Source organism: Ornithodoros turicata, chromosome 3 (genome assembly GCF_037126465.1).
Source record: "Ornithodoros turicata isolate Travis chromosome 3, ASM3712646v1, whole genome shotgun sequence".
In the NCBI taxonomy this organism is placed as follows: Eukaryota; Metazoa; Arthropoda; class Arachnida; order Ixodida; family Argasidae; genus Ornithodoros; species Ornithodoros turicata.
In genome coordinates, this window is record NC_088203.1 from 26,013,466 (window position 1) to 26,036,509 (window position 23,044).

Here is a 23,044-nt window from a genome sequence, read left to right on the forward strand (position 1 = left end):
AAATACGTTTTCCGTTACCAATTTAAAATGTAGCGGGATCGTTACTCCGCTACTGAAAAAAGTAGCGAATACGCCGCTACGTACAACACTGATTGAGAGTCAGTTTCCCGTCCAGCGAACGTCACACCGGACCCTCTCCCGAATGGAAAGAAGGAATTTTGTCAGAAATTTTGTCTTTGGCATAACTTGTAACGGTTCTTTCGAGTGACGTCATGTGAACAAACACTGTTCGAAAGTGTTGGGCTTTTCCCCTGTTCACTTGGGTAAGCCTTTATTCAAACAGCGTAGTAACTGAGGACACTGTATGCTGATGAACTACGGAAGTGTGTTCGCGTCATGTGTGTGATGTAACCATACTTCAGGGCACCTTCTCTATCCTTTCGTTAGGACGTGCAGATCTGAACAACGCAAATATAAGTGAGACGACGGTCCTTTAACACTAATCGTACTTGTTACACACAGTGACGACTGCATGAAAGTGTCCACGTGACACGAAAAATACTATATATATATATATATATATATACTGCGCACGTAATATGTTTGCGCACACTAAACGACACCCTCACAATCCCACATCTGTCATATCTTCAGCGACTTGTGACACGCATGACGCAACCGGCAGCGCCACTCTATACAAATTCCGTTAAGCAGGCCTTGTAGTGCAACTCAATCACGGAGAAAGAAAGTAATAAACGTGGGGTCTCCTATACAGAAGTACTGCTTCCTCGTCTCGCATTTTATAACACGTCGTCTTGGACAAAACAAGACTCGGGTACTTGAATACATGTCAAGACAGCTTGTCAGCTAACACTTGATGCAATCGAGCCACTTGTTAACGGGGATAACAGTTTGACACGTGGAATGGAGTTCACAGGTGAAGAGAGAGACGAAAAAAAAGTATCAGTGAAGGTCGTCAGTGAAATGAGAGTTCTGCTGGTACCATCGACATACCTAGTGATGTGTATTTTGCCTGGCTACATTACTCTTTTTCTCTTTCTTCTTCTTCTTCTATGCGCTGACTCTGTAATGAAAGTGAGAGTAACATCAGGAGCAGAGCTGTGTAAGTTACTCATAAAAGGTAATTATGTTGCACTTACGTGGCGCTGAAGGTAATTAAGCTACATAGATGTAATTCCATTGCAGCTATTCATAAAATGTGAGCATGGGCACACATTGGCCATGCTCCTGATCAGATCTCATAGCAGAAGATCATAATTACATATCGAACTACGTGATAAATGTCCACGTGAACCTCGAAACTCGTGTGTAGAATATTCATAGAGAAGCGGGAAATCGTGTCTAACAAAATGCGATCACTGCCTCCAAACGTCTCGAACAAAACAACGGCATGTTGACGGTGAGCATGAGCTTCTTGCCGCAGTCAGCTATGTTCAGGCGGGAGCGTCACAACTATCGCTGGGTGGGACCGCGCGTCCTGGGCATACCTCACGAGGAACGCTGACGACATTTGCCTTAAAGCCCCCTCGCCGCCCCGTTCTGAGGAAAACCCAGACAAAACACTCACACAGCACAGCCGGCGACCAGGTTTGAACCCAGGTCACTCCGTTGCTCGGCGTGGAATGCCATCATATAGCCACCGTAGGTATAAGGTTCCGTGTTTTCGGTTTTAATCGAAAAACACCGAATACAGGGACATTAGAGGAACGATGACATAAATAAATTGCTGCACATTCCCATCAAGTTGTTGATGCAGATAAGAAAACGATACAGAAATACGATGGTTGTGAAGAATGTCCGTTTGCGTTTTCGTTAGCCGTAAAACGCCACCGCAGCGAACAACGCCATGTTGAATGAATATCGTGCGGAAATTACAGTGTGATTTCTATTCGCCGATAACTGTCGAGTAAACCGTGTACACGCCAGGAAAAACATAGGAAACCGCCGATTTCGTGATAATCAATAAGCACCGAACGACGAATCCGCCCAAAAATAAAAACGGAAAACGCGGCGCCCTAGGTATATAGGCCATCGGAGCTGGTACCACGGCACATTTGTTTCTTCGTACAAGACTTTTGATCCACAACAGATGCGTTCAGCAAGCACAGTAGAATACTGGTTTTGCTTTTGAGTATCGTAGGCGAACGAGACACAAAGGCTGTTGGTTCAGTGCGCGGGAAGGTTGCAGTGAGCCCATGAAAACGGTGCGGCTAGGACTGACATATTTTATGTGATGGTACACTGTTATTTCCTTCTTTGTGTGGGAGAGATTTACTAGACGGAGATTTCCTTCTAGTGCTATTTGTTTTTCATATGCACTTAAAGTAGGCATTGCATTCCGCACTTGGCCTGATGTCCACAATAAACATTACAAGAGAACGCATATGAGACGACTTGCACGTATAAGGTTAGTCTGTGCAGTGTGGCGACTTGTTGCACGTAACGCAGGGTGCGGATAATTTCGGAGTTTTGCGGATAATTGCGGATAATTTCCCTCCTGGAGTTCTTTTGACGTGTTCCGGTAATCTCCGACACACGTTACAGACTGAGCTACCGAGGACGATACCTGGCCGGTATTGTCGCACTTGACTACCACTGCGCCGAGGGGTTTTGTATCTACCTTTTTTCCTTCTTCTTTATTTGTACCAAGCCATTGTTCAATATGTATGTAGCCAAGAGATCCCACTCCATTACAGCACATGTTTCAGCTGCGCACAAACGTCCACCCACAAACGCGTTTTTGGGTAGCCAGTCCGGACTGGGTCGGGACTCTCCGTATTTTCATTTCACTTCCAATTTCAATTCCAGTTTCAGCTGCCTGACACCCATACTTTCGTCGCAGAACAGTGCGCGACAACTCGACCCGGTCCTTTGCTGCATTAGACGCGTTCTGTAATTAACCAGAAACATCAAAGTGTCGTAATTTCTTTGATGCAAAATAAACAGGAAAAAAAAAAAAAAAGAATGAACTTTCTGCGAAACCGTGCTTACGATGTGCCTTCCGAAAAACGTTCCAAGGTTGAACGATGTCTCGTGGGTGCGAGGGGAGGGGGGGGGGGGGGGTATATGTTTAATAGAAGGAATAGAGAAAAGTGGAAATGTCAGCCAGGCTGACGCTGGCTTGCTATGTCACAAAACAAATAAAAAGGAAAAGGGGGAATTTATTAGCAGAAAAACAATGGAAAGGAAACATAAAACGGGAAAGGATGTTGAAACGGCATGCTACGAAGTAGTATTTACATAAACCCTTGTCAGTTGTCTGAAGACAAGGCAGGTTTAACACACGCACATGATACACCACAAAACAGATTCAGGGTGATGATGACGATGATGATGTGAGCTGTTTCACGGTAGGATCTGTGGTATCCTACTCCCACGGGAGTCACTACTAGTCCTGGGAATCACGGGAACACTGCAAGCTTCCATTGCCGGCATCAGGCCAGCCAAGCCATATCTATCCCACGGACCGTGCTTACACAAGGGTACCAAAAACTGAAATTGTTCAAAAAAATTATTCCGGTATATCTACGGTTTACATGGACATGCATTCTTGTTCTCACACATTCAAACAGTACATTGTAACATACATAGACAATTCGGTAAAGAATACATTCTACCTCTACATTCTAAGCTACTGAAACTGCATGCGTTCACGAAAGCGCCATTCGCGTAGCACGTCTTCTCAATTTCCGTCTCAACGTTAAAAAATAAACTTCATCCCATAAGGTCGTTGTGGAAAGCTTGAATACTTTGCGGCAACAGCATACACAGAAGAACCATTCCTAAATCACCAAATCGTGTCTCTGCCTGAAAGCCGATAGACGAGCGGAAAAGAAGTTAATATTCCACAACGTCCATGGCGTTCGCCGCTGAGGTACCACACCCTCTCCATTAACGTCTCTTGTTGCCGGGCGGCGTTAGAACTGCCCTTTGTTTCCTGCAACGTACATCACATTTCCGTCCGTTGATTCAATCAGGTTTCAGGGGCAATGTTGCAAGAGGAGTGAGATAAGTTTTGCGTGCACGCGTTTCTAAAACGTGGTCTATTGTGTTTCCTGGACGATTTGTAGGGTGCATGACCCGGCGGTGCTGGAACGGAGTACAAATTACTCGAGCAGGACACAAGTGTCGCTTAGGATAAAGTGAAATATCTTCATACATCCCGACTTTTCGACTTATACCCCTGACGCGTGAGCACTCTAAGGGCCTTTCCAGAGGAGTTCACCTATATACCGGAACGGCGTTTGTGCCCTTTTTCGAAAAAAGGAGATCGTCCCTCTCTTTTGCAACCGAAAGAACGTAGCCTCGAACGCATCATCCACCGATGATTAACAGGTCCCGATTACTTAACACAAAAATGCCTGCCTCTGCGATTTTTATCAGTCGATAAAATAGTTTTCCAAATTTAGGGGACCCGTACAGCGTCCAATACGAGTGGTCATAAGCTCAGTAATCTCCAGCGAAAGTCCAGTGTCTGCTAGCACGCCAGTATTGTTGTTGTCAGTTGTGTTTTGTTTGCTTCGTTGAAGGGGATCATTATTTTATTCCCCGCATCCCCACCAGCAATGGGGAAGAGTATCGCCTCTGGCGATTAACTTCCCCACTCTCCATCTCAAAATAAAGTTGTTGTTGTTTGCTTCGGCCCTGCGTGTGCGTGTGCAACAACAACTACATGAATGACGATGAGATGAGGTGCGGTGTGAGGTGCGTGTAAATAGCTGAAGAATAATTATGTTTCTGACTAATCATGACTGAAAGTTGTGAGCGCGCCCAAAATGTCGCGAGTGCGTGGCAAGAAAGGGATACGTGGGGCTCTTATAAAGTTATGGAAAAACAATAGCCGTAGCGACGGGGGTGCGATGGGGGGCGCGGGCCCTAGCAGGTTGGTTGGACAGGGTAAAGCGGGAACGAAGGAAATTTGAATTAACGATCTCGGCAGTGCAACTAAGCGTTTTTATTTCTTCGTTTGCAGGGCTTCTGACGGCAGTGGGGGGGGGGGGGGGGGGGGCTTCAGATTTACTCTGCCCTGGGCGCAAATTCGCCTCGCTACGACTCTGGTGGACAGAAACACAATGATGAGGTTTACGACTGTACCGCCGAGGCACTCAGCCATTCCGGAGTGCGCTGAGAGAAACACTAAAGCACGATCGCCATAGTCGTGTGTCAGTGGCACGAACTCCTTTCACTAAGGGGGCCTTCAAGGGCTCCCTACTTCGAAGGGGTTCTAGCAGGCCCGTGTGTCAGGTGTATTATTCGTCGCAAAGCAGGGCATATCCTCGTACTCTTACACAATAGAGTACTTTTAAAACAGAGATTCACCACATAACACACCAGAGCCCAACATTGCACAGCAAGGTACTTTTATGACTCCAGGTTTAGGGAAAGCGCCGTGCGTACGCCATTTTGTAACAATTAACACAACTGCATACGTGTGACTAACAGGCGAACGCCTCCTGATTTCATTCAGCAAGGCAGGGAAGAGAGCGGTGCATTCGGAATGATGGTTGGGAGCGTATTATGCAGTGAAGTTCTGATAAGTGGCTGAGAGTTGACCCGGGTACGAACCAGGGCGGCGGTTGTGCTATCTGGGTGTTTTGCATGGCTTTACGATAAATGTCGGCACAGTTCCCTGTGAAGTCGACCCAGGACGCACGATCCCCCTCCCGCTGCGATAGTCGTGACGTTGCCCGTGGCCGACTATGGCAAGCAGTTCCACCACCTGGAATATACTACTTGTTTCAATAGAGCGGAGTCGTGCGACTTAACCTGATTTCTCGTAAAAAAAAGATTAATTAAAGCGTTTACACCATATCCTACATAAACTTATCTCATCGTAGCTGCACTTTAGACGCACATCGCAGTTACCTTCTGCTTTATTAAACACAGCGCACGTTCACACAAGAAATTACAGAACTATGGAGCAAGCCAGTTACAGACGTATCTACCTCACCGTCCACACCTTCACAATCGCAACTATGATCGACATCATTAAAACATCCCGAGTAGGAAGAAACAAAAGAACTTCCTCGCAATTCACCTGGGAGCACAAAAGGTCACGATTGTAACCGCACACGACACAGATTCAAGGTCTCACTTAAAAGCCCCACAACTCGTTAACTGCATACAACGTGTGCTCTCACTCCACTTTGCATGTCTTGCTTGTCTCTCAGGACAACTGGGCCGGGTTATTGTGTCACAACCAAGCACGAGCGAAATGTCAAAGCGAACGCTCGCAGATTGGTTCGCCATATTGTTTCATGTCCGTCACTTAAGCAGGGGTAGGTCTGTGTCTGTTGCTTTGATGGAGGTGCTTGGCTATCAGTAGCCAGAAGGTCATGGGTGGAGGTTACCATCAGCGGTTTCCTCTTTTTTCGCACCATTGTTTCGCGAACACCGTTGCATAGTGTCTGTTGTGATCATTGTCGTATTATCGTGTGAAGGACTGCATAATGAAGTAATACTTGTTTGTCGTTATTGCCGCTGTTGTTACGTGGCAAGGAAGTGGCTCATTCGCTTCTGGAGGAATGCATTAGAGTTATCGTTAACAATAACGTCTGTGTCATGAATGGTGCGTATCCGGGCTGGGGACACGACATCGTACTTAGGGTCTGTTCTGGTGGTCTGTGGTATTATCCGCATCTTAGCGATACAAGTGCAGCGGAGAAGCCGGTTCCGCTTGCGGAGCCACAATCTCCATACTATTTCTCTTTCAAATCCAATTCAAGCCAATCCAACCCGGGGTTTCGTGTTTCCGGGATTTATGTTTGGGCGTTTTCCTGAGCTTATGTTTTCTGCGATTTTTGTTTTTCGTTGTTTATTTTTCTACAACTGAGTTAATAAGAGAAATTCGAAGGAAAAACAATGCCTCTGAAACGTCATACCCACAAAACGACTGAGAAGCTGCTTTGCAAAAACTTTTACTTTGAGTAACTCAAGCGTGCGTTAGAGACTCTGGTTGAATAGAATATTTATTTCGCTGGTTTACGAACTGTTCACAATGTGACCAAACCTGACGAAGACCCTGGCGTCCATGTTCACTGCGGGATCTCCGGCATCAGCAGTACAAGATGTCTTGCACGCATTGCCGCAGTTTTTAAATGTCACGACATCCAGTTGCAGGACACTCTTAAAAATGAACTTCACCGCATAGCACGCTCCTAGCCAACCATCTCGAATGATATCGTTATCTCTCCTGATTTGTTGAAAACGGGAGGCGTACGCCTTTTTTGGGAGGCGTACGCCGAAGTTGCGCTTTCGAGCACCACCTTCCTTCAAGCGACAACCGACGAATGTCCTACACTCTTAAAAATAAACTTCACCGCATAGCACGCTCCTAGCCAACCATAATATGGAATGATATGGTTATCGGCCCTGATTTGTTTAAAACGGGAGGCGTACGCCTTTTTGTGACACTTATGCTGTTCATAATTGTCACAAAAAAGGCGTACGCCTCCCGTTTTCAGCAAATCAGAGCAGATAACGATATCATTCGAGATTATGGTTGGCTAGGAGCGTGCTATGCGGTGAAGTTCATTTTTAAGAGTGTATACCGGGTGTTTCAGTTAAATCCCCGGGCTAAATAATTCGCGAACCGGTGCACCAATCGAATAACTTTCTTTTTTACAAGTATCTGTCCAATACCGCCTACAAGATGCGCACCGCGTGAACGAGCGGGAGGCGCTCATTATTTAAATAAAAATTCAAATGAGTTTCGTGGAAAAAGCTAATTTCTAAAGCAGGGCGCCCTCGGCATTAAAATGGGTACTACCCCTTCTGGGACCTTCAGTAGATACCTTTTAGAGAAACATCTGCAACCGAAGCGGGTCATTTGTTGCAGTAATTAATTGGTTTCGGTTTACATATTTTTGTCGCGGCTGGTCGCGGTGAAGCGCAAAAGGACGCTCTTTCACTCCCATGTCCACCAATGAATTACGTCCTTACACCAATGAATTACACCAATGAATTACGTCCTTTTGCGCTTCGCCGCGACCAGCCGCGACAAAAACAAGTAAACCGAAACCAATTAATTACTGCAATAAATGACCCGCTTCGGTGGCAGATTTTTCTCTAAAAGGTGTCCACTGAAGGTCCCAAAAGGAGTAGTACCCATTTTAATGGTGACGGCGTCCTGCTTTAGAAATTAGCTTTTTCCACGAAACTCATTTGAATTTTTATTTAAATAATGAGCGCCTCCCGCTCGTTCACGCGGTGCGCATCTTGTAGGCGGTATTGGACAGATACTTGTAAAAAAGAAAGTTATTCGATTAGAAAAAGTGCAAGAAGCAAGCTGGAGCAAGCCAGGCTAAGCAGCTGCTGCATGAGATAAGAAACTTGTCACCCAAGGAGCCAGAGGATTTCCTGGTGTCTGAGAACGAGAAGCTGAGAAAGGAGGTTTCAAAGCTGAAGAGGAAAGTAGAAGATTTGGAAAAAGAATTGGACAAGCACAGAGGTATGTCTACAGTTTGGCATGATATTGGGGGCGTTCTTTCAAATGTTGTGTGAACCGCTGGAAAGCCTTCTACTATACAGTGTTTTTTTTTTAAATAGAGACAGATCGCATCACAAAGAGAGCAATAAAAGCAAAGCGGGTGCTACTTCAGTAAGCAACATGTGTTACTTGTTGATGTAGCACACGTTTTTAACTCGCGTAGCAGAAAAGAAGCACCTGTTTTGCTTTTATCGCTCTTTTTGTGATGTGATCTGTCTCCACAAAAAGAAAAATAATCCTGTATATCAAAACAAAAGTACATGCAGAAAAAGCTGTTTCTTGCAAATATATTAGGTGCCTTTATTATGCCACAGGGTGGGAGTGAGTGCAGGCCAAGCTACGTTCGTGTAAAGCACTACACTGAGTGACACCAATTTCATAAAATAAATCTATACAAACGGGGAAGTGTGTGCCAAATGTGCCTTGAAATAAAGAGGGGAAAGTGCTTTACTGTAGGCATGTGAAAAGATTGCTGCAGGCGTGGATTAATCTTCTGTCACGCTTCTCCTGTGGCTTCTTGCAGAGCTGGACGGCCATCTCAAGAAAGCCAGAAGGCTTCTGAAGGGCTTGGCAACATGTGACGCCACAAAAGCTATGCCGGGCACTAGCAGCGAAAATGGCACATTGCCATCTAGAAGCAGCACGCCTGTACAAGATGCAACTGTTCCTGCACCATCTAGGACATTGCCAGAGTGTGCTGGTAGCAGGGTACCGTGCATATCATTCACACACGGACAGTCTGCCGTGGAAAGCGGATCTGCATATACCAAGGGCCTTTTATACAGCAAGGACAGCAAAGATGTATGTATATATTTTTTGTGTAGCGTTCATGGGGTTGCTCTTAATCGACCAGTGCAATTTTCCGAAATTGTTTTTGTGGAGATCACTGGGTTTCTGGCTTTTATGAACTTTGGGAATAGTTCACAGCTGTTACAAAATTTGGTGTGATCTGTTGGGGAGCTCATGTGCCAAAATGCTGCTGCATAATGCTAAATATTAACGAGCAAACAAGAAATTTTATAACTTTTAATTTAAATGATTACAACGAAAGTGTCATTGGCGAGGTTGTTGACGATGACATGAGACATGTCATTGATTGCAACTCTATCATTTATGGGTCCAAAAGTATCATGTGGCTGGTCCCACTGCACGTCTGCCGAAAGCAATCTGCGACAGTAAAAAAAATGAACAGAGATAATGTGGTCCATTCCACGCCTACACTGTTATTTATCACAATTACATGCCGTTGTATCTGGTTGACGATTAGAATATGCCACGGGATGCGAACCTGTCCTCCACCTTTCCATTGTTTTTGTCTTTCATTTTTTTATCTATGAAACAAGAGCAATGGGAAAGGGTATGTTATCTGCACGTCATTACCTGCTGACAATGCAGCTCACTTACGACTTTGATTCGAAATGCGGGGGCGATAGGCTGAAGCTGTCAGATGCACTGGTCACACCGCGAAGCCAGCTAGGCCACGTGGTACTTTCAGACGCCTGCACGTGTTTCTGCAGTTTCACATGCTTTTACAGTAGTTCACATTAAGAAATCCTTGCTGTTGTGTTGCAGTTCATCAGGAAAACAGAAAATGTATGCGTCAGTGCTGCACGAGGAAGTGGGGCATCAGCCACCCTTGCCTTGCAGGTCTGGCTACGGCAATGCTGCTACGACTTTGGCTCACGCTCTCTCCTTGCTTTTTCAGGTCGAAGAGCTTGTTCCAGGAAGTGACATTTATGTCCCCACTGGAACAAGCAGCCGAGCATCTCTGGCCCGTACATCAACATCGTTGGCCAGGAGCCTTCTACGTCAGATTTTTGAAGAGCAGTACATATTGGACTGCTCTGTGAAAGGACTGCCAGCTAAGGGGCTTGGCAAGCGCGAAGAGGCACGGCCCGGTCTGAACCCGAGAGGACTCGCTGCACTTCTTAGTAAGTGTCTCGCATCTCAGTCTCGTGCGAAATATACACAACGGTAGAGGCCACTACACAATTTCAATGCAAATAACAGGTATCAGACCAGTACGTTTGACTATTCAGACTCCAAGTATCCACGAAATTTGTCCGAATTATTCATAACCGATCAAAATTCGCTACCAGTACAACATTTGTTTGGAGCACTCGAAGTAGCTTGATAGAACTGTTGATTCCCATTTCCTTAGTAGTTCGGAAACAAGAACAGGTGTTACAGCATATTTCTGTCAATGCTGCGCAGTCAGTATGCACACTTCCGAGTGTATTGAAACCCTGCAAATTGCTCCCGTTGAAATGTTGGAATACGGTCTCCGATATTCATGATGCTGTCATCGTGCAATTCTCACGCTTGTGAGTCTAGGACTTCGTGTCGACCACATCATCAATTATTTCAGCACATAGTACCACACCCAAATTGACACTAACGTAAATGTCAGTTGCACTGGATGGGATATCACCCCCAAGCCATAGAGTTCTGCGACCAAAGACTGGCCATCCACTAAACTGTTGTCGTCGTCGTCACCACCACCACCAAACCTCATTGTCCTTGGGCCATATTCGATACAACAATATGGGAAATGGGCTGCTGTTGCAGACTTCAGAGAACTCTGTGCAAAAAACACAAACCACGAACAGGGGGAAATGCGAAGACCTGCGGCGTGCGATTGGGATCACGTATTTTCAGAAGTGGCCACGTGACTGAGATTTCTGCTAATCTTTCCAGCGGAAGTTCCGGCCACGTGGGCTTTCCCTCATCGGATCGCTGTCGAAGACAACCCTACGCGGACGTGGGTTGTTGATCATGCTGGACGCGTGGCACGTTTGGGATGATTTGGTGTCCGGGATACGGAAAATCACCGAAAACAAGCAGCTCGGACAGAAATTTGTCAGAAATATCGAGCTGTCAGTCCTGAAACCTGTCTGAATTGTTGGAAGTAAAAATACATTGGTTCTATGGGGCTTCTGAATGCCGCTAATTTTGTCTGAAATATATTGGACAGTCCGAATTAGCGGTCGCCTACTGTGCTCAAATTTTTGTGCAAACGGCCTCATACTTTGCAGGACTTGTTCCCAAGTGCTTGCTTGCCTATTAGTAATTGTCCCTTTTCTTTTCTTTTGCAGCGTTTACAAGAGACGTCGCGCAGGCAATGAAAATCGACTATTGCGAGAGGAATGTGCTGAAGTCACTCGGCACCCTGATGTCTGAAATGAGGAATAAATAGTATACATGTGTGTTTTGCACATACGTGTTTTGGTTGATTTTTTGCTTTAGCTTCCAGGTTCCTAGCATGCGATGATAGCTGGCAGATCTGGCACAATCTCAGATCTGGCCAGATCTGGCACGATCTCAGATCTGGCCTGATTTGCCCAATTTCAGATCTGGCCTGATTTGCCCAATTTCAGATCTGGCCTGATAAGTGGATTTCCAGATGTGGCCAGATCTGGCATTTTCGTAGGGGACTACTTGGTAGCAAAAGCACAAGGGTGATAGCTCTCTGAACACAACTGAGTCCAAAGAATGAATGCTCCAGCTTGGAGCGCACAAGCATTTAAGCGTCGCGCCGAAAAGTCTAGAAAGAGCACGTGCGTTTGCCAGAGAGCAGGCGATGTGTCTGGAAGCTTCTTGCTTCTTCTTCAGCATGCGCCGGGATGAGATGTACCGTTTCGTGCCTGCCCTGGAAGTTTCGCGATGATGATTCGTGGCAGTGCCCCCTCCGTAGACGGGGCATCGTCCCGATGTCAGAACCTGTGTCGACTCATCGCATTTCGTTTGCACCCTGCGAAGCCTCGTAGCCAACGTCGTCGTCTTTAACATTGTCGTCGGCGCCGTTATCGATTAATGCAGTTGTCTCGTGGTCGTCGATGAGTATTTGCAGGTCACTCGTAAGGTTCTGAGCGTCGCGGCGGTCTGTATTGCTGTTCGTCGAGCTCGGAGAGTGGTCGCGTCGTGAGTCAGCAGAAGCATGCTGCTGCTGTAGAGAGTCTTCAATTGCTGCGGGGTGACTACGCGCTGAAGGCGGGAGGCGTCAGGTGAAAATCCGGGTAGACCCAGTCGTCGGTACGGGAAAACGGCGGTAGACCCGGGTGGCTTCTTCACAGTGCTAGCAGAGCGGCCTCAAGTCTGACGTTCGCCGTACGTCTGTCTTGTGAGTTCCTTGTGCGCGTGGCTGGTAGCTGAGTGGACCATAGCGCGCGATGACTTTTTGAGCGCAATCGCTCTCAGTGCGACGAAAGGATGTTCCGAAGCAAGCCCACAGAGTGATAGTAGAAAAAGTAACAGTTCCTAAAATTGGGGAGAGGGAAAGCATTATCCCAGCGAAAGTCGGACGTGATAAGCCATGCCTGTTTTACCTCTTTTTGCGACGTCGGGGAGGGCTGGGTTTCCAATCTCCTTTCGTCGGACTGACAAAGATTGCGCTGAAAAATTCATCGTGCGCTATTCTGTTCGGCCTCCGTAGAGCATGATGTTCGGCTCTTTTTTCCGATGGGATAGCTCCTGAATATCCCTGTAAATTATCATTAATTTGACTAAATTAGACACGCTCTTCACATTAGTGGGATAAAAAAGTGACCTTTACTAGGCAAATTTCCGACTTAAGCTCGCAAAAATTTACATAATTAAACTTACGTTACACGACATTCACATGAGGAGGTGGCAAAAACCCACTAGGAACAAATGCCATTGACCGCATGAGTGTAGGTGGTGTAGTTTTTTTTTATTATAATTCAATGACACGTTTTCCGGGACACCCTGTATATGTCACGAAATATGACAAATAAAGTGGCAGCATAACAGTTGGATGATAGGATGATAGCATTTGTCCACCTCGAGTATTTGGGGATTGAGCAAATGTCCGGTGCGTAATTGGACGGTGAACAAGTGTCCGGTGACCAATTGTCCTGGATAAAAAGTAACGTGGAACACGGTCTGGAACAGAAAAAGACAAATGGGTCTTTGGGTCCACTGAATACGTGATTGTCCTGCCCCTACTCCAATGCTGCAGAGTAAGTGGCTAGTTTATCTGAGACAAAAGCGACTTCCAGTCTCCTTTTCGACATCACAAAGAAGAAAGCATTACAAAGCTCGCAAGAGCGAATTTACGGATAGTAAATGACATCGACGATTTAAGCTGCGATGAACAGGTGGCTGACCTTCAAGCAAATAACACGCTATCCAATTCAGAAAATAACAAAAAACAAGCACACAGAAAAATAAAAAATTCAACAAACAAAACGAGCAAATACGTCAAATAAACAAAACGAAACAAACATCCGTGGAACAAATAAAAACAGATAGGATAAAACATAACGGAATAAAAGAAGATAACAAAACATAACGAAATGTACGCTACATGACATTTGGAATCGAAGTTTCCAACTCATACCCGCCGGCACTGAGGACGGCCACAGGGAGAGAACACGCGCCATTCGCGAGAGGTATGACCGGCCCCGATTTTTAAGGAGAACATTCAAGACAACTGGATATGAACTACATAATTCTCGTACCCTTTGAAAAGCGTTTCGCAAACGCTTTGTTTAACCCAGACACGCGGGCTAGCTCCATCAGCCGCCGGCTCTAAAGCGAAACGCACCGCCTCGAAAATATTGTCGCCACCGGCGTGCCAGCTCGGAAGACCTCTCATTGGCTGCGCATTATATGTATAAATATTTGGATGCTCATTGGTCTAAAAAACTGGCGTCAGTTTCCTTCGCGCTGATTGGGCGAGAGTCATTTGAGTGAGGAGCGAGTATCCGAACGCGCGAACCGCTCAACGGAAGCAGCCGCCGGCTCTAAAGCGAAACGCACCGCCTCGAAAATATTGTCGCCACCGGCGTGCCAGCTCGGAAGACCTCTCATTGGCTGCGCATTATATGTATAAATATTTGGATGCTCATTGGTCTAAAAAACTGGCGTCAGTTTCCTTCGCGCTGATTGGGCGAGAGTCATTTGAGTGAGGAGCGAGTATCCGAACGCGCGAACCGCTCAACGGAAGCAGTCGAATGGAGGAGAAAGAAGAACGACAGAGGAGACATCGCGTCTGTCCGGCCATGCGTGTTCTCTTGGACTGCAACCGTTGTGCACGCAGACGCTACGGGGTAGTTTGAGGGCTTTGAATGCTTTAGATTTAGATTGTGGCGAACTGCTAATGTGAGAACGGAATGGCACATCCACCCCATCATCACAACAGCGGGAAGACGAACATGACATGGAATTCGCCTGCACCTCCAAAGGACGCAGAAATCGTCAGAGAGGAAGTCTGCACTCTTTCCGACGTACTGCAGGTGAACGGTAAGACAAGTTATTACTTTTTTGTGACTGAAGGAAGTAATGCAGGTTTATCACGTTAAGTGTATTACGTACAGCATTTACGAGTCACTCGGTACGTTAGCGGCGTTTCATTGTGCAGTGCATTGCCGTAACGTGTACGTTTCTGATATGCCGTTAATCAAAATATGTGTGGTTATGCTAGTTGCCCCTCATGCGCGTCTCAGCCGTTCATTCACTGTGATCTACAAACATTCGTGACAAATGCCTTGGTGTTCAAATACGAAATCAAGATAGATTGCCTATCATAGCAGTGATTTTCGTGCAGAGTTACTGATCATCAATATATTTTTTGTTTTGTTTTAGTTCTCCCGCAACCATCGGCAATAACGACGCACATAGCTCAGCATTGGCTTTTGAACGGCCCTTGGATGTCGAAGTACCTAAAGCTCCAGTGAAGCCTGTTACAAGACGTAAAAAGATATGTACTGTAGCTTTTTCGAGGCAGTTCCCGAGGACAAATAAAGTTGATTTGTCATACACCATTGCTTTTTGATTGTCTGCTTCGGGACAGCATGATCGTTGCTCTACAGCAAGACAACAAGCGCCGAACACAAACGGACGAGTCTGGGGGGGTAGGGGGGACGAGAGGAGAGACAAAAAACTCGAGGAGAGAAGGGGAAGGAGGTTGGGAAAGGAGGTCGGTCTGCGCATGCGCAATGGGCCCCAGCTTTTTTCCCGCGCAGCAGCTCGGGGACGCTGTGAGTGGCTCCTCGAGATCACGTGGTTTGGGCGCCCGCCATTTTCCCTGGACCATTGCGTAAACGGCAGCTTCCGGCGGATGACGGAAGCAGTCGAATGGAGGAGAAAGAAGAACGACAGAGGAGACATCGCGTCTGTCCGGCCATGCGTGTTCTCTTGGACTGCAACCGTTGTGCACGCAGACGCTACGGGGTAGTTTGAGGGCTTTGAATGCTTTAGATTTAGATTGTGGCGAACTGCTAATGTGAGAACGGAATGGCACATCCACCCCATCATCACAACAGCGGGAAGACGAACATGACATGGAATTCGCCTGCACCTCCAAAGGACGCAGAAATCGTCAGAGAGGAAGTCTGCACTCTTTCCGACGTACTGCAGGTGAACGGTAAGACAAGTTATTACTTTTTTGTGACTGAAGGAAGTAATGCAGGTTTATCACGTTAAGTGTATTACGTACAGCATTTACGAGTCACTCGGTACGTTAGCGGCGTTTCATTGTGCAGTGCATTGCCGTAACGTGTACGTTTCTGATATGCCGTTAATCAAAATATGTGTGGTTATGCTAGTTGCCCCTCATGCGCGTCTCAGCCGTTCATTCACTGTGATCTACAAACATTCGTGACAAATGCCTTGGTGTTCAAATACGAAATCAAGATAGATTGCCTATCATAGCAGTGATTTTCGTGCAGAGTTACTGATCATCAATATATTTTTTGTTTTGTTTTAGTTCTCCCGCAACCATCGGCAATAACGACGCACATAGCTCAGCATTGGCTTTTGAACGGCCCTTGGATGTCGAAGTACCTAAAGCTCCAGTGAAGCCTGTTACAAGACGTAAAAAGATATGTACTGTAGCTTTTTCGAGGCAGTTCCCGAGGACAAATAAAGTTGATTTGTCATACACCATTGCTTTTTGATTGTCTGCTTCGGGACAGCATGATCGTTGCTCTACAGCAAGACAACAAGCGCCGAACACAAACGGACGAGTCTGGGGGGGTAGGGGGGACGAGAGGAGAGACAAAAAACTCGAGGAGAGAAGGGGAAGGAGGTTGGGAAAGGAGGTCGGTCTGCGCATGCGCAATGGGCCCCAGCTTTTTTCCCGCGCAGCAGCTCGGGGACGCTGTGAGTGGCTCCTCGAGATCACGTGGTTTGGGCGCCCGCCATTTTCCCTGGACCATTGCGTAAACGGCAGCTTCCGGCGGATGGCTCCATTGAGAGAAGTGTGTAGATCTTTCTTGTTGTATTTTCTTTCCTGCCGCCTCACTGGAGCCGTCGATGGTCGACTATTGTCTGTGGGCGACATTGCGAAGAAAAGCGACAGGAAAGTATTAGAAAGCTACGATAGAGATCTTCGGGTTGAGATGAGGAATACGTATGCGCAATGCCCGTTGAAAAGAAGGGCGTGGAATATGTGAGGAGCCTTTTGAATGTCCAGTTCATTGTTGAGGAATATCGAACTGCGATTAGCGACGGGTGCAACACGGAAGGTTTTATGACGCGCTCAGAAGGCCAGTCGGTTACTGGGTTTCAGGTGAAAACTGGAGTGATTACTGCGGTCGTTTTGTAACCAAATCCATTTGTCATTTTACAGCCCCGTGCCACATTCCTGACAACTTGAATTGCCGAATAGGTGAACGTAACAGGCTGTGTAAATAAGTAAACCTTAATGTTAATTCCGTTACCGGATGTAATGACTACGTTGATGATGATGTTGACGTGTTACGTTGAGCAACTGCAAGCACTTCTGCACTTTTCATTCTTTTTTTTAAATTGAAGTTATTATTCAGTTATTCCTGCTTCATAATTGTTTTTAGAAGAGGTTCAAGCGCAAGAAGAAGAAACACAAGGAAGACCCAAGTGCCCGGCTATGCACATTAGTACAACATGCATTCCTGGGCGAAACTAAATGGAACGTTCGGTGTGTTTGATAAGGGGTCGCACGTATAAAATGTTAATCCCTCCTTCGCAGACTTACATAACATTTATCATATTGGTTGTGCAAATCACCTGATGAATTATGCTAGATGTATGCATATATACGTACATTTCTGTGACAGTGCCCTTGCCTATACCCTTTCTCGGTAATTCCTTCCTCCTCTCACTTTTTCTTTCAGCGCTATAGACTGTCCATCACAACAAGATGGCTCTACTTGCTACTTCGTCCGCAATGTACCAGATCACCACCGTACGAACTGGACTCCACCTTCTCCTTCTTCTTTCGCTTCCTCTTGTCCTCTTCCCCCTTTTCTCCTTCTTTTCCTTTTGCTTCTTCTTTTTCGTGTTCCTCGTTTCCTTCTTTTTCTTTTTCCTGTTCGTCTTCTGATTATAACGTCGGGAGGCAGCCAAAAAACACGAACAGACAAGTAACGTAGGTGACAGAACTTCCGCATACTCGCAACTGAGCCTTTTATTTGTAATAACATGGAATATATATCTCCTTCCTGAAGAATAAAACTCCCGATTGGTACTGTTACGATTGGGACTGTTTCCTCGCAATGCCACCCAGACACGGTCAACGTAACCTGATCGGCTCGTGGGGAATCCTGCGACTTGATGCCCCGGGAGTGATGAACAAGATGAGGCCGGAGTTCACGGGAGAATCGCTCGAACGTGCTCAAGCGACGGGACATAAACTATGAATTGTATATTTGTGTTTTTCTTGTTCTTCTGTATATAAGCGAGATGCTGTAGGACCTCGCGCCTTTTTGTTCGTCCACGCTATGTAGAATAAACGTTCTTCTACAATTGGACCGGGCCCTGCCTTCTCCTTTTCCTTGAGAGCTGACTCGCACGAGAATCGCAACAGTACACACATGACCCAATCAGTTCAACCCCCCCCCCCCCCCCCGATTAGGTTCCCACACGTGTAGCCACGGTATACCCGCCCGAGCGCCCTGACAAGTCAACACAGTCGACGGTGCACTGGTACATTTATCTTGGCAAGTCTCAATGAAGTAGGCCTCCAGTATCAAGGGGACGACACAACTAATCGAAACTGAGGCCCGGATTCTCGCTCCGCCCTGAGGGTTAAGTGCACGCGCAGGCACCCTTTCGTCCATTCACGAAGCATGGACAAAAAGGCCCCTTCGCGTGCGCTTAACACTGAGGACGAACCGAGAATCCGGGCCTGAGTCCTCTACGTGACTTGTCTAACCTCTTGCCCGTGTCTTTTGTCTGCATCCCAACGATATGATACAACACCAACTTCCCCGTCTTGTACATCATCAAACCCATCATCAACATCAAACCAAAATTCAATTTCAAATGCAGATATGAGCAATGATGAACTGCAATTTACATTACATGTTCTACTATACTTGCAGGTACGTGCAATACGCTTCAATACATTCAGTTTCACTGCTTGCACTTTACATATCATCAGGTTAATGTAATAAATTTTCTTTATATATAATACATTCAATGCAGTCTTGGGAAAAGTTGCTTTCAAAAGTGACTAAGTTACAGTTACAGTTACTCGAGCAAAAAGATAACTATGTTACAGTTACCCTGTGAAAATTGTAACTAGCTACAGTTACAGCTACTAGTTACAGTTACAAGTTACAGTTACTTTAGAAATTTTCCAAGCAAAGAATGAGATCAACAGGGTTTATTGCATGCATTGAAGTTATGCTATTTATATACAGGGTGTCCCAGAAAACGTGTCATTGAATTATAATAAAAAAACTACGCCACCTAGAATCATGCGGTCAACGGCATTTGTTCTTATTAGGTTTTTGCCACCTTGTAAAGTTAATGTCATGTACCCCAAGTTGAATTATGCAAATATTTGCGAACTGAACTCAGAAATTTGCCAAGGGAAGGTCACTTTTTTACCCCACCAATATGAAGAGCGTGCCGAATTCACTCAAATTCATGATAATTGGCAGTGATATTTACGAGCTATCCCATCGGAAAAAATAGCCGAATATCATGCTTTTCGGAGCACCAGACCATAACGCGCTATGTCTTTCTGAGCGCAATCGCTCGCAGTCCGACGAAAGGAGGTTCCGAAGCCAGCCCACAGAGTGATAGTAGAAAAAGTAACAGTTCCTAAAATTGGGAGAGGGAAAGCATTATCCCAGCGAGAGTCGGACGTGATAAGCCATGCCTGCGTTATCTCTTTCTGCGATGCTGGGGTGGGCTGGGTTTACAACCTCCTTTCGTCGGACTGACACAGATTGCGCTGAAAAATTCATCGTGCGCTATTCTGTGCGACCTCCGTAGAGCATGATGTTCGGCTATTTTTTCCGATGGGATAGCTCCTGAATATCCCTGTCAATTATCATTAATTTGAGTAAATTAGACACGCTCTTCACATTGGTGGGGTAAAAAAGTGACCTTTACTAGGCAAATTTCCGACTTAAGCTCGCAAAAATTTACATAATTAAACTTACGTCACATGACATTCACATGAGGAGGTGGCAAAAACCCAGTAAGAACAAATACCGTTGACCGCATGACTCTAGGTGGTGTAGTTTTTTTTATAATTCAATGACACGTTTTCTGGGACACCCTGTATATTACATTTCGGTAACTTGTCGTAGGTGTGACCACCAGACATTTTGCGGCACGCTATCACCACTGATCTTCTCTCCAACGTGCTTTCGTCTATCCAGTCCAGTGTGCGGTGGCACCGATGAAGCTCCTGTTAAAATTGAAAGCACGCTGTTTTAACACTAGTCTGCTTCCTGCACATTCAGCATATTCTTTTCCTCCTGCTGCGATTCCAGGTACAGGTATTCCAATATTCAGCATATTGGAATACCCGTGCAAAGCAGTCCAGCAGTCGGCTGTGCAGCAGACGGCCAGAAACCTTCCCTAACCTCTCAACAAGTGATTGCTTCATGTCGTCGTAAGCACTGTTGAGCCGGGCAACAAGAGGTTTTCGCCCGATTACTGTTCTTGAAGGCTGGAGTACCTCAATCATGCGTCTAAACTGCTCGTTCTCCACAACGGAAAAACACTGCATGCTCCCCACAACAAAAATTTAAAATAGCTCGTTCCATCTGTCTCTGAGATACTGTAGACGACGTGGCTACCAGTTCCACAAATTTCTTCCGTTTAGCCTGAGTGCTTGGTTGCCTTTCGCCATCAAGAGCTATACGCTTCTCCTGTGCAACACGGTGCAGACCAGGATGCTTCCCTCTGAAAAACCGTTTCGTAACCTACTAATGCCGGCAAAATGTTCACAATACAAGGTAACTTACTTCCAGGTGCTTCTTCAAGTTGGCTGTAGATGTCTTGCTGTATGAATAAGTTTTCTTGCGCGTCTTGCAACGAACTTTGACGCTGACGTCTGTAGAGGACACCAAATCATATGTACCAGCTAGGGGTCACTCAGCGAGCTATATACACATGGGAGGGTGACTGAGCACTCCTCAATGCCACGGTGCAAGCCAGTGAATTATAATGCAGGAACAAAAGCTATTACAGAAACAAGTAAATGACACTAGACGTGTTTGAAATTCAGAATTACAGATTAAGATGGCTTCTATGGCTGCACGCAGAGAAACAGCTACTCATGGAACGATGCGACAGCACCAGAGGACACAGTTTCGCCGTGTTTGCGGATCGTCAGCTGTGGGTAGCTGCGCGTCGTTCGGGATTGGCAAACCAGGGGTCGCTCAGCGAGCAATATACACCTGGGAGGGTGACTGAGCACTCCACAATGCCACAGTCCAAGCCAGTGAATTATAATGCAGGAAAAAAAAAGCCATCAAAGAGACAAGTAAATGACACTAGACGTGTTTGAAATTCAGAATTACAGATTAAGATGGCTTCTATGGCTGCACGCAGAGAAACAGCTACTCATGGAACGATGCGACAGCACCAGAGGACACAGTTTCGCCGTGTTTGCGGATCGTCAGCTGTGGGTAGCTGCACATCGTTCGGGATTGGCAAACCAGGGGTCGCTCAGCGAGCAATATACACCTGGGAGGGTGACTGAGCACTCCACAATGCCACAGTCCAAGCCAGTGAATTATAATGCAGGAAAAAAAGCCATTAAAGAGACAAGTAAATGACACTAGACGTGTTTGAAATTCAGAATTACAGATTAAGATGGCTTCTATGGCTGCACGCAGAGAAACAGCTACTCATGGAACGATGCGACAGCACCAGAGGACACAGTTTTGCCGTGTTTGCGGATCGTCAGCTGTGGGTAGCTGCGCATCATTCGGGATTGGCAAACCAGGGGTCGCTCAGCGAGCAATATACACCTGGGAGGGTGACTGAGCACTCCACAATGCCACAGTCCAAGCCAGTGAATTATAATGCAGGAAAAAAAGCCATTAAAGAAACAAGTAAATGACACTAGACGTGTTTGAAATTCAGAATTACAGATTAAGATGGCTTCTATGGCTGCACGCAGAGAAACAGATACTCATGGAACAATGCGACAGCACCAGAGGACACAGTTTCGCCGTGTTTGCGGCTCGTCAGCTGTGGGTAGCTGCGCATCGTTCGGGTGGTGGTAGTGACGTTTATTAAGAAAAAGGAATGTGGTCTGCCTGCTCAGAATAATGGCGGCAAGTTACATTTCCAAAGGAGAGGAGTAAGGGAGGAAAAGAATAAGCGAAATAGTTAAGAAAGAAAGGAAAGAGGTGGATGAAATTACAAAACTGACGAAAGTCCGGTGTCTTCTAGGAAGCTGAGGAGTGCGTCCCGAATTTTCCTTAGGGTATATCTTGACCCTTGAGGGTGCGTGGGGTCATTAGAAGAGCGTAAAGTCGTTCCTGTGCCCTGAAGACGTTGAAGTAGGGATTGTCTTTCGCTGTGATACCTCCCGCAACGAAGGAGAAGATGGCATACATCGGACAGTTCTCTACAGCTGCTGCAGTATGGTGACTCTGTTCGTCCGAGTTTATGCAGGAACGCTGGTGTGAAGGCACTTCCCGTTCTCATGCGATGTATAAGCGTGGCAGTGTGTCTCGGAAGTCCTCTGGTCGGACAGGCAGGTGCGTATTCTGCTGGAGTGTTTGCTGTTTGGAGATGAACCATGGTGATATGATCCCTTATTGCCGTGCGCGTGGCGTCAGGGTCAATAGGGGCTGGTAGGTTTGCGTCAAGTTGGCGCGCTGCTGCTGCAAGGTTGTCCGCTTGTTCACTGCCGTCTATGCCCACATGTGAGGGTATCCATTGGAGGTGGACATTATAGTGCAAGTCCTCGAGCGTTCGAATTAGGTCTATAACTTGCCAAGCCACGGTGTCTTCGTGCTTTGGGTGCTGGATCCGAAGAAGGGCTGAGCGGGAATCAGTGAGGATAACGGATGGTTGAGGGGAAAGTGTTTGTAGGTTCCTCAGTACGTGTTCTACGGCTATGAGATTGGCAGTTGAGGAGGAGACTTTGGTGATGATGCGTCCACTCCAAGATAAGTTAAGGGCTCGGATGCAGAAGGCGGCAGTGCTTGATCTGGGCTTTTGGAGGACAGAGCCATCTGTAAATATCTTCAGGTGCTCGTCGAGTGTCGTCTGTCGTCTGTCGTCGAGAAGTCGGAGGCGATTGATTTTGCGACGATTGCGGAGGCTGTCTTCTTCTTCCGTAAGTGTGGTATGGACATCCCGCAGCTTACTTCAGGGATAAGCCATGGTGGT

General features: G+C 46.4%; 2 long non-coding RNA genes across 2 annotated transcripts; both read left to right on the plus strand.

The window, feature by feature from the left end:
* Positions 1-14,433: 14,433 nt before the first annotated feature.
* LOC135390083 (uncharacterized) lies at positions 14,434-15,234 on the plus strand. The gene is made up of 2 exons (XR_010421697.1): positions 14,434-14,713; positions 15,056-15,234. It is a non-coding gene; the product is annotated as an uncharacterized LOC135390083 (long non-coding RNA).
* A 323-nt stretch (positions 15,235-15,557) lies between these two features.
* On the plus strand, positions 15,558-16,357 carry LOC135390084 (uncharacterized). Its single transcript, XR_010421698.1, has 2 exons — positions 15,558-15,836; positions 16,179-16,357. It is a non-coding gene; the product is annotated as an uncharacterized LOC135390084 (long non-coding RNA).
* The last annotated feature ends 6,687 nt before the right edge of the window (positions 16,358-23,044 follow it).